Source organism: Nicotiana sylvestris, chromosome 4 (genome assembly GCF_000393655.2).
Source record: "Nicotiana sylvestris chromosome 4, ASM39365v2, whole genome shotgun sequence".
Taxonomy (NCBI): Eukaryota; Viridiplantae; Streptophyta; class Magnoliopsida; order Solanales; family Solanaceae; genus Nicotiana; species Nicotiana sylvestris.
The window spans coordinates 86304478-86315968 of record NC_091060.1 but is presented as its reverse complement, the minus strand read 5'-3'; positions in this window follow the sequence as shown (position 1 = coordinate 86315968).

Here is an 11491-nt window from a genome sequence, read left to right as displayed (position 1 = left end):
AATCAGAAGCACAGTTTTACAGTTTACATGATTTTTAATCGCCCTACAGGCTTGCCTAGACATGTATCAATGATATCCTATGGACATGATCTCTAGTCGTCAATCAGAAGTGCAATAACCAGTAAAACCATTTTAAACAAGCAGTTTGGGTTCATTAGATCCTATGGGCATGTTGCCGAGATGTGAGGACTGATTTTAGACAATGCAGCAATTTCAAAACATGATTGTCATGCGAGGATTGATTCACCAAATATAGTGTCCAGAGTGTAGGATTGGTTTTAGACCCTACAAGCATGGTTTCAAAGTGCTAAATATGCTGAACCTATTTAGCATGAATCCTAAATGCAGAAATTAACTTTAAACTTAAAGGCATGATATTTAAACGTGCAAGACTGATTTTTAGCTTATAGGCATGATATCTAAACGTGGAAGACGATTTTTAACCTATAGGAATAATATCTAAAAGTGCAAGATTTGATTTTAACCTATAGGTATGATATCTAGAAGTGCAATATTTGATTTTAACCTATGGGCATGGTATCTAGAATGCATGCAAATAGTCAAACAACATAACAATATGATTTCTGATTGCAGAAGTGGATTTGAACCCTATAGTCATGATATCTAGAATGCACACAAGTGATGAATATTGCAATGTCCTATAAGCATGCCTTTTAGGATGTAAACACTGATTTTAAATCATATAGGCATGATATCTACCAATTCCAAACAATATATATATAATAATCCCTCCCTATTTACTAATTTTCCCAATATCTATTTATAAAGTTATTAATATTACAAATCAAGTGTAAAAATGAATTACATGAGTGATAATAGTATACTATAGGGAGCCTAGATAGGCCCAAAGCAAAACCTGGGGAACCAGGCCTTCAAACAGTCTCAATTGCCACATCTCATAGTGCATGAGGGGTACCCTGATGTGTCAAAGTTCCCAAGGGTCTCAGGGACCCAGGCAGTGCTCACACCAAGGTCCTCTTAAAAATCATGAGCTTGTGCAGTGTGGAGTAGCCAGCCCCAGTGTGTCAAAGTTCAGAGAAGCTTCATGGACTCCAAAGCAATGCTCACACTGGAGGGGCAGAAGCCTAAGTGTTCTAGGAATTGAAGTGGATAGTGCTTTACAAGAGTAGTTTTGAGAAACAGTTTTAGACTTTTCAGGAAATAAGGAGCAAACAGGGTCATTCTTGGAACGTAGGCAAAGGTTTCAGCAAACAGTATTTAGAAACAAATAACTTAGTTTATTGGCTATTACTAAGTGACCAAACATAGAAGTAAGGCATGTTGAGGATCAAACAACCACATGTAAAGGGTAATAGGGATTGGGAAGCAAGATATTCAGATATGAGATCATGCTATTAGGGAAGAAAACAAGACATAGATTTAACTTTAGCCATAAGTAAACATGCAAACTTGCTAAAAGCAGAACCCCTAGTTCTAGTTAAAAACAGAAGTCAACATGCTATTGTAGTAAACACATGTATTGGATAGGAGTAGACAAAAACACATAGATTGAACATTAATAGACGTGCTAGGAAACACATATTAGATATGCTATTGACTACATAGTTTTGAGCAGAAATAGCCACATAGATTGGACAGAAGTAGTCATGCTAACCAACATATGTGTTTACCGTGAAAATAGTAACAACAATTAAATTTGTAAATGGGATTCTAAAAATACGTGGTCTATTCCGAGCTAGTTGTTAGAGCAGTTGATGTTAATAATATGGAATCTAATGATGAAAAGTTAGCTAAAATGAGATAGTAATTGTACCGTACGGCCTGTTACCCGGGTATAGGTCTGATTAATGAAGGACCTCGGGGTCGACGTCGGGGTAGAGCTCAAGCTATCGGGGATAGTCGGGGATGGGATAACAGTTGACGATATAATTAAACAAGGCTATTTATGGCCAATACTAAGGCGTACGATGAAGAAAGAGTAAGAACACGATGAATATCGAGGTGGACTCAGGCCAGTGAGAACGAACAAGTTAGAAAGAAAGAGAGAGAGAGATATTATTGCACTTGTAGAGAAATAGAGCAACATCAGTAAGGTAGCGTGAGTCCCCTTTATATAGAAGGGGAACTTGGCTGCAAGTACATGGGCGTTAATTACAAAGTATGGAGATGGGATGGCTTGACGTGACACCTCAGCATAGGCTCTGGATAGGCCAACTCTATTAGACTTAGCCGTGTGCCTTGGGAGCTTCCCCCTTTGTCTTGGCTTCGATCTCTATTTTTTCCTAAGTAGGGCCTTGATGAGCCCCGAGGTCGAGAACTTGATCGTGGCCTCCCGCCCTCAATGTCTCGAGGCGTTCTTCCGATTTTACCGCATACAGATAGTCTCTGCGTTTCCTATAACAAAGTGATGGGAAATGATTCTGACTCCTTAAGCTCCTTACGATAACGTCATTTCGATGATGAGACTCCTGGCGCGAGCTTTGCGGCGATTGGGGCATCCACGGGCTCATGCATTTTCGACTTCATTCAATATACTCCTGATTCCCACTCCCCAAGGTGAGGGTGCCACCATCGGTTCGTTTTTCCAAGGATGCATTACCTGCATCCATCGGTCAATCTTTCGAAGCCTTGATGACCGTGTCGTAACCCTTTATAAATGCGGATGTTCCGGCATTGTCTTTCTTATCCCAGTGCCTTTGTTGGCTTGCTTGCCTATTCCCTCTTACCATCTTCTTCTACCTTTGAACATTATGCTTCGGGTTCATGGCCTCAAGGCCGTTAGCTATAGATTCCTTAGACTGTGTTGTGGCCTTCTGCTAGGGCTTCCCTTCGTCGAGCATAACCATGCTGTCCTGCTACTGTCGTGGTTGTTAACATGTTCACTATGACTGCTTCTGTTATCCCGAGATGATGATGGACGGGGAGTCGGTTTCCCCCTCATGTAGACAATCATTCGGATTATGCACTGCTGCTCACTCTCCTACCCAGGACTGGTGTGGCACTTTATCCCTAGGTTTTTTTCTTTCCCAAGTGATAAAGTGGCACTACCGGCCGTTGAGGCTGGGGCCCGCCGAATCTTCAACCTTTGGCTTTGGCAGGACATGTCTCTTTTCTCTGCCTCCTCTGCATCCCCTCCTTTTCCTATTCTTCATCTTCTCCGGTAGGAATACCTTAGGGATTGAGCTGGGAGCCTATAGGAGGTAGAGTTCGAAGGAATCACCCTCGAGGATGCGCACTCGAGGGGCGACGCTCGAGGATGCTGATATCGAAGATTGATCTTCGAGGGCGGACCGGGCACCGGGTTTCATCACATGTACATCCTTCTGTTCCTCCGCTTTAGGTGTAGACTTCTGTAGGCTTTTGTAATTGTATGTAACGACCCTTCGAGGGCTGCTTGTACACAAATTTTATGAATAAGAATACATTTTACTGACTTCTGGTTTGCTCATTTCTTTATGCTCTCATGCCCTTCGAGGCCCTTTGAATGCCTTCTTTTATTTGTTAACTGCTGATATCTGACTTGGCGCAAGAGTTCTTTCCGATCCTCCGCTGATCGACATGGATCTCTTTCGAACCCATCATCGTACTTCAGACTAATCCTGGATTGATCTGATAGGCCCAGGCTACCGAGGCCCTCCGAGTTATATGGAGATAATGCGTTGAATCTGGGGCCTTCGGGAATGTTACCCTGAATGAAGGTCAGCTTCGGGTACCCGGGGGTCCCTTTTGATCCTGATGTAGATAGCCCTTTTTAAAACACACAAGATAGACTTCTGCTGAGGAGTTGCCCGTACTCAGGCACTGCCTCGGACCTTCGTGGAGCTTTCGTGATCAGAGCTTCATGTGTTTATTCCTCTTTTAAGAAAGAGGGAACCTCGAGACCAAGTACTTGCCTTGCATCGAGTGATGGCGTTGGAAGCTTCCCGAAGTCCGACTTCTCCTTGGCAGGGATCCTCGAGGTAGAGCGCTGTCTCAAGATTGGAGATAATACGGACAATTTCTCGAACTTGGGCTTCTCATCGAAGGATGCTTTCAGGATCGGGTATGAACCGGTCGATCTGCATCGAGGTTGTAGGTTTCTCGGGGCTCACTCCGGGTAGACGAGCCGTCGCTGCTTTTTGTGAATATGTGGGGCGACTTCGGCTTCTTCTCAAGACCTAACTATTTTTTAGATAGCCGCTTTTCTGCTTTGGCACAGGGTACTTCATCTCTTCAGGCACAAAAAGTGTTGGTGCACACCGTTGCTTTGACCTGTTAGTTTTACCATAGTCATGGAAACCACTTCGGGGCCCCGGTCCAGCAGGGAACGGGGAGTGTTGCTCCCGGCGCTCAGGATCCGAGGGAGTTTGCTCTGAAGACGGCATCTTTGATAAAAGAAGAACATTTAGAGATGGTGAGGAAATACTGTGGATGGAACGAAGGGGTAGCACTGTAGGTGCTTCCCCCGGATGAGAGTATTACGAACTCTACCGATGGATTCTTGAGCGTATATTTGTATCCTTTCGTGTTCGGTCCCTTTGACAGGATTATGCTTGACTTTTGCTTGAAGTATCGGGTTACTTTGGTGCAAATAATTCCGTCCTTTTGGCGGGCGGTGATGTTGATGAGGCTCTTTGCAGAGGAGGCTAGGCTTGAATTTACGCTTAACTATATCGTCAGGCTATACCGGCCTTTTCATCACCAGGGCCTGCTAACTCTAAGGTGCCGTTCATCCATGCCTTTTGTAGTTATCGACGAAGAGGATGAGGGTTAAGAGTGGGCCGGTTGGTTTATTCTGGTCCGAACGGTCGACATTATCCCCGTGGAGGTTTTGCCCTTTCCCTAAGGGTGGAATTATGCTCGTGAGTGGAGCGTCTGGTGCGTTTTTAGATTTTGCCAATAGCGAAAATCAATTGAGTAATAACGCTGTCTCCCTTGTTGCAGCAACTTCACGGACGTCGGGTAAAGTCCTCGACCTGCCCCGGCTGGGTCCAGGGGCTGGTGACCCATTCGTCGTGTGATGAGCGTCGATGGCGAGCTGTATTCCGTGCCAGATGGGGAGCGAAATACCAAGGTATGTACGCAGGCTACTTTTTCCTTGGCCTTCGTATATTTAAGGTAACGTTTTCCCCCTTTATTCGTATTGGATTCGTCTCTTGCAGATATTGGGCGGTTCTTTGGGATGAGGCGATGCTCTTCCAAAGAGGGGAAGGAGCTGTCAGCCTCCGAGCTGAGGGACGATGGCAATAAGGGGGATCGGCATTCACGGTGTGATGAAGTTTTTAGTGGTGCTGATCGGGCCCGTGCTTCCGAGGAGAGGGCATCATCCGAGTCTGCTGCTCCCGAAGTACCTGATTTTTGGTCGACGGTTCCTTTGAGTGAACATACTGCGCCCGAGGTCGGTTCTCCTTGGGCCGAAGAGGCAAGATCAATAGGAGTGTGTTCAGACTTCGAAGAAGTTCGTCGGCTTCACTTTGTGGTGAGTTTGGGCGCAGTTCCCCTGTATTCCGTGTCTTCCTCCCTTTATTGAACTTTCCTTGTGCAGACCTATGATAGGCTTATGTATGATCTGCTCCATCAAGGGTCCAAGCTCCAGAAAATTCTGGTCGAGGGTGAGTCCCTTAGGCTCTTTAGCGAGGAGAAGGAGGTTGAGTTGCAGCATTGGCGATATGAGGCGTACCAGAGCTTGAATTATGAGAGTATTTGACAGAGCAGGTAACTTTTTGTGACTCGTGCTTTGCTCCTTTTAGACCTTTTAGGTTAACCCTTTTTTTATATTAGCTGCAAAAAAGGACGGAGGCCTTGGAGTACCTTAAGGGCGATGTTGACTGCGCCAGAACTGCCTGTGTAAGCTGAGGGCTCAGGTGCAAGCTCAAGCTTTAGAGGAGGCAGGCGCCTCAGCCAAGGTCCCTGCCTTCGAAGCCCAACTTTGCTTGGCTCGTGATAATGCCGAAGTTCAAGCGGATATGATCGGGAAACTCGAGTCTGACCTCTCGAAGATCAAGGCTGAAATAATTGATGCCTAAGCTGAAGCGGCACTAAGCTGAACCAAGGCCGATCAGGAGATAGCGATTCTCATGAAAGATGCTGCGGATGCTCAAGCCTAGTTGAGGCGAGCCCTCGATCGGGAGAAGAGGATCGAGGAATATGTTCGTTACAGATCCCGAACAGAAGTACTCGAGGAGATTGGTGTGAGGGGCTTCGTTCTCTCAGAGGAATTGACTCAAGCAAGGGTGGACGAACACAATGCACGATCACTTCTTGATGACGAGGCGAAGAGTGAACTCGGCAAGCTGTAGCCCTTTGGGGTAGAGCGTAGATTTTGCCGTTTTGTCGCTTTGTTTTTGATAAACGTAGAGCATGTCTGTAGATGGAGAGTGCGCCTTCTTTGCATATGTAATATAAGAGGAAACTTGAAGCTTTATTTCTTTTGCATCTCTTTCCTGTTATTGCTTTTGACCAGGCATGCTGGTTTTGGTGCTTGGCGGGATTCTCATAGGTCAGGAGCTGATCGGATAGGCCCGGGGGCTCTTAAGTGCGATCCTTGATGTGAGCAGGCGCTGGGACCTCCGTGCTTTGCCCGGCTGTTTGGGCTTAGTCTCCGAGTTGGGCTTCAACTTGAGACTTCTTGTCCCTAAATCATTTATGCCCATGCGGTCAGGTAGTAATTGCTCCCATTTCTTGCCCTTGGGCATTTGCCGTTCAGACTATTTTGTGTCCAGTCTTCGAATCGCGTTGCTATTCGAGCTTTAATTGACCCTTAAGTTCTCTTTCGCCTACATGGGTGGATGGCGATGGCCTTTTGTACTATTTTTTAGGTTGTCGAGACCTTTCCATATGGGGCCCGGAGGTTCATTCGGTAGGTTGACAGTGGCATTTATGTCATGCCCTTAGGCATTTTGTAGTTTAGCCATTTCGGGTCCAGTCTCCGAGTCGCATTGCGATTCGAGCTTTAATTGACCCTTAAGTTCTCTTCCGCCTGCATGGGAGAATGGCGATGGCCTTTTGTGCCATTTTTTGGTCATTGAGACCTTTCCATATGTGCCTGGAGGCTCACTCGGTAGGCTGACAGTGGCATTTATGCCGTGCCCTTAGGCATTTTGTAGTTTAGCCATTTCGGGTCCAGTCTCCGAGTCACGTTGCGATTCGAGCTTTAATTAACCCTTAAGTTCTCTTCTGCCTGCATGGGTGGATGGCGATGACCTTTTACGTTGTTTTGGTCGTTGAGACCTTTCGATATGTGGCCCAGAGGCTTGCATAGTTAACTATTTTGGATCCGGTCTCCGAATCGGGTTACAATACGAGCTCACTTTAATCCTCAACTTGTCAATTTTTTAGCTGGCGACAATGGCTCTTACGCTATTTGGTCGTTGAGACCTTTTAATTTGTGGCTCGTAGGCTTGCTTAGCTGGCAACAATGGCTCTTATGCTATTTTTGCCCGTGGGCTTTTTGTAGACTTTGTTTTCCGCTCATTAAGGTCTTTTGAAAGATTTTTGCTTGACTCGTTGTCGGTTATGGAGAACCTCGATTTCAAGTCGTTATCGGTGATATTTGAGCACCTCAGAAGGTTCACGGCTTGTAGGCTGAGTAGGTCGAAGCCTTTATGATTTGGAGCTAACATGGTCTGAGCTCGTTTTTGCCTATTGAGGGAAGAATGTTTTAACCGATTCTTTCCAAAGTATATTCGAAGTAGTGGCCTGCGGTTTTTGTTTAGCGATGGTCGGGCATCCCCGAGTCGCGTTAGTATGGCTGTATCAGCCGCTTTGACCGTAGTCATATATGTTTGGACGGAGCCATTTTTTATCCCGAGTGACAGTTCAGGCGTCTACACCGAGGGTATGCCCTTTCGGGATTCTTACAAATGCGACGTATAGCCTGAACTTTGGGATTTTCATGCCTGTTAAGGTCTTACAGTTTGTCATGCCTATTGAGGTCTTATAGTTTGTCATGCCTATTAAGGTCTTACAGTTTGTCATGCCTAATGAGGTCTTACAGTTTTTGTAATATAGAATAGATCTGGTTACGCCGAGTCCGCCCGCTAGGGGTCTTACAGTTTCGGGTTTCCCAGTGCATGGTGATTGGCGACGAATGACAGTCTCCAAGTCATCAAATTTGTTTAAGCGTGAAGACCGCTTTTCGTGAGCTCGGAGTTGCCTTGTAGGGGCTTTGTGAGCCCGATGTTGCTACCCTAGGGTCGTGCGGGTGCTGAATTGCTGATGCTAAGTCTTCGAGTATTTCGGGACGCATTTGGTGGAGAGTCCCCTGTCGAGGATATACTTAAGATTTCCTCGCTCGGAGAATAAGGTGTTGAAAAGAAAACCTTTTATTGCTTGGTGTAGACATACATCGTCATAAGCTTGGCCCGCAGGGATGCGGCTTCTTGGACCATTTGATCCGGTACATAATTCTCGATTGGGGTTTAGTCTGCCGTTTCTCGGTCCTCCCGAGGGGACGGTGTCCTTAGAAGCAAATCATCGCTTCTTTGTTGGACTATAGAAAAAGGCTTGCAACCTTATCGGATCCTCCTCTAGGGTGCGCTGCTCCGCTAATAATCTTGTTGACAAGGCCCTCTTTGGGGCAGAAGCCCGACTGAGGTCTAGGGGTTTCCGGGTGGAGTTAGAACCTCCGAATATCCTGGCCAACTGTCTGCATATAGTTTAGCAAAAAAATAATAAGGGAGTAAAGCAATCCTTCCTCACTGCGGGATGTATAGGCGATTTGGTATGTACTTACTCTTTTGGGGCACGAGCCATGGTTCAGCCCTCCGCCATGTCTTATCAGGCTTGGCCGAAGATGTGGTTTTTTACCCTTTGATCCTTCTGATGGCGGGGGCATTGATGTCGGCGATGTGTCATATGGTGAGAAAATTCCTCTTGTCACGTATTGCTCTCCGTCGACTTATTTTGGTTCTGCCCTTTGCAAGGGGTTCCATAGTTTTGGCGAAATGGAGCTGACGCTATCTCTTGTCTCGATGTTTTTTTCCCTCTGGATGTAAGGGTGTCCTCCGGAATACTTTCCTAGACCCACCTTTTCTTGGCGGCGAACATTTTTACTTCCCATTTTATAAGTCCACGAAGGGTGCCGCCGCTCCTTCACTGTCGTGGTAATACGTCGTGGCTTGTTCACTCCATCCTTCCCGGCTGTCTTCTTTCTTTGGGGTTAGATCCGAAACGGACCGCTCGATGGTTCTCGGCGGTGATTTTCATTGAGTAACACAGTTGTCGTCTTTCCAAGATAGGGGTCATTTCTGACACTGTGGCCGCGCGCGCCCTGCGGTTCCTGCATCGGGTTGTGGTTCTTTTGAAAGGATCTTGGTCGAATAGGCATGAGTCGCTCAACGTCCCTGTTTCCTCTTATGGTGATCATGATGTTTGGCATAGCAATGTTGAAATTGTATTCTGCTAGTTGTGCCTCGTCAGATCCGGTTCTACTGAAAGTTCCTCGAGGATGTTGCCCTCGAAATATTTCCCTACCATTGTGAGGTAGGTCGCATCTTGTGGTATTCCTCCCATTCACGGTGCACGGATGGTATCTCCACCTGTTCGGCATTAGTTTCTTCGCTGGGGGCCTGCTTGGGTATACCAGGACTGTAGAGGCTCCCGGACGGTTGTCCGTGGCCCTGATTCGTGGTCGGTGCCAGGTATGGTCATATGGCCGGGTCTGGGCTGGGTATCTGACTAGGCGTCGTTTGAAAAGATCTTGAGTCATCGAGCGTGCCTCGTTTAAACTTCGGGCGATGACCGGTGTTGCCTAGTCATCCGAACCTGGGGACGATCTCACTCGTCCTATCAGGAGATGAGGCACGACTCCCTGTGGTGTTTCATTCTCTCTTTGTTCGGCCTCCGATGTATCGAGCTCTTCCGTTACTGCTTTGATGGCATCGGCGTGTGCTTCTACGGAGGAGTTTGCCGGTACGGTAAATGAGTATGTGAGGTCGGGCACTAGGCTGCAGCACCACATCATGGTTTCTTTCGAGAGTGTTTCTCGAAACTTCTTCAATGAGGCGGGCTCAAAATTATCATCTTCAAGGTCACTTCCTTTCCCCGCGCATGTGTAAGCAGTGACGCGCTCGTCGGGATCCGAGGTCCTGTCGCGCTTGGGGAGTTCCGGTGTTCCGAATTTCTGTGAAGTGGGTTCCGGGACCTCTTACCCTGGGGAGAACTGTTGCACAAGCCTCCACGAACCTGACTCGATCCTTTTGGAGAGATCCCCGAGCATCTTCACTATGGCGGGGTCTGTTATTGATCCGTCGTTGCTTGGTCTTTCGGGTACTCATTCGGTGTAACGAGCTATTTTCGGCATTGTTGTGCTGGGAGTCTTTGAATGGATCTGTAGCTGAGCGATAGCTGACTGCTGTGCTTGCAACATTTCAAAAATATCATGAAGGCTAACTTCCTGTGTTTCATGAGCCGGGGTTTGTCGGGATTTCTATTGGTCGATATGCTGAATGCTCCTGTTTGTGTAAGAAGTTTCATCTACTTGCTGTGCGTCCTGTGAATCCATGTCCGCTAGAATTGGCCCAGATCCGTTATCGGGGTTTCGCGGCATCGTGCCAGCCATTGGAACAACCTCGATGTTTCCGCCGTGATTTTCGGGGTGGTCGCTCTCGACTTTGCTTACTGAGTTAGACATTTTGACCTGAAATCAAGAGATCTTGGACAAGAAAAAGTGTGAAAAATAACGTGCGTTTGTGTAATGAAACTAGCAAGAAAATAATCACTATTATTTTTAGCCCAACGGTGGGCTCCAAACTGTTTACCGTGAAAATAGTAACAACAATTAAATTTGTAAATGGGATTCTAAAAATACGTGATCTATTCCCAAGCTAGTTGTTATAGTAGTTGATGCTAATAATATGGAATCTAATGATGAAAAGTTAGCTAAAACAAGATAGTAATTGAACCGTAGGGCCTGCTTCCCGAGTATAGGTCTGATCGATAAAAGACCTCGGGGTCGACGTCGGGGTAGAGCTTGAGCTATCGGGGATAGTCGGGGATGGAATAACAGTTGACGATAAAATTAAACAAGGCTCTTTGTGGCCAATACTATGGCGCACAATGAAGAACGTGTAAGTACTAGATGAATATCGAGGTGGCCTCGGGCCAGTGAGAACGAACAAGTTAGAAAGAAAGAGAGAGAGAGATATTATTGTACTTGTGGAGAAATGGAGCAACATTAGTCCGTTACAAGGTAGCATGAGTCCCCTTTATATAGGAGGGGAACTCGACTGCAAGTACATGGGAGTTAATTACAAAGTATGGAGATGGGATGGCTTGACGTGACGCCTCAGCATAGGCTCTGGATAGGCCGGCCCTATTAGACTTAGCCGTGTGCCTTGGGAGCTTCCCCCTTTGTCCTGGCTTCGATCTCTATTTTTTCCTAAGTCGGGCCTTGACCAGCCCCAAAGTAGGGAACTCGGTTGTGGCCTCCCACCCTCGGGGTCTCGAGGCGTTCTTCCGAAGTGACTTGACAACAAGAAATCAAGTCCTCTAGTTTTGCCGCGTACAACATGGATTGAACAGAAGTAAG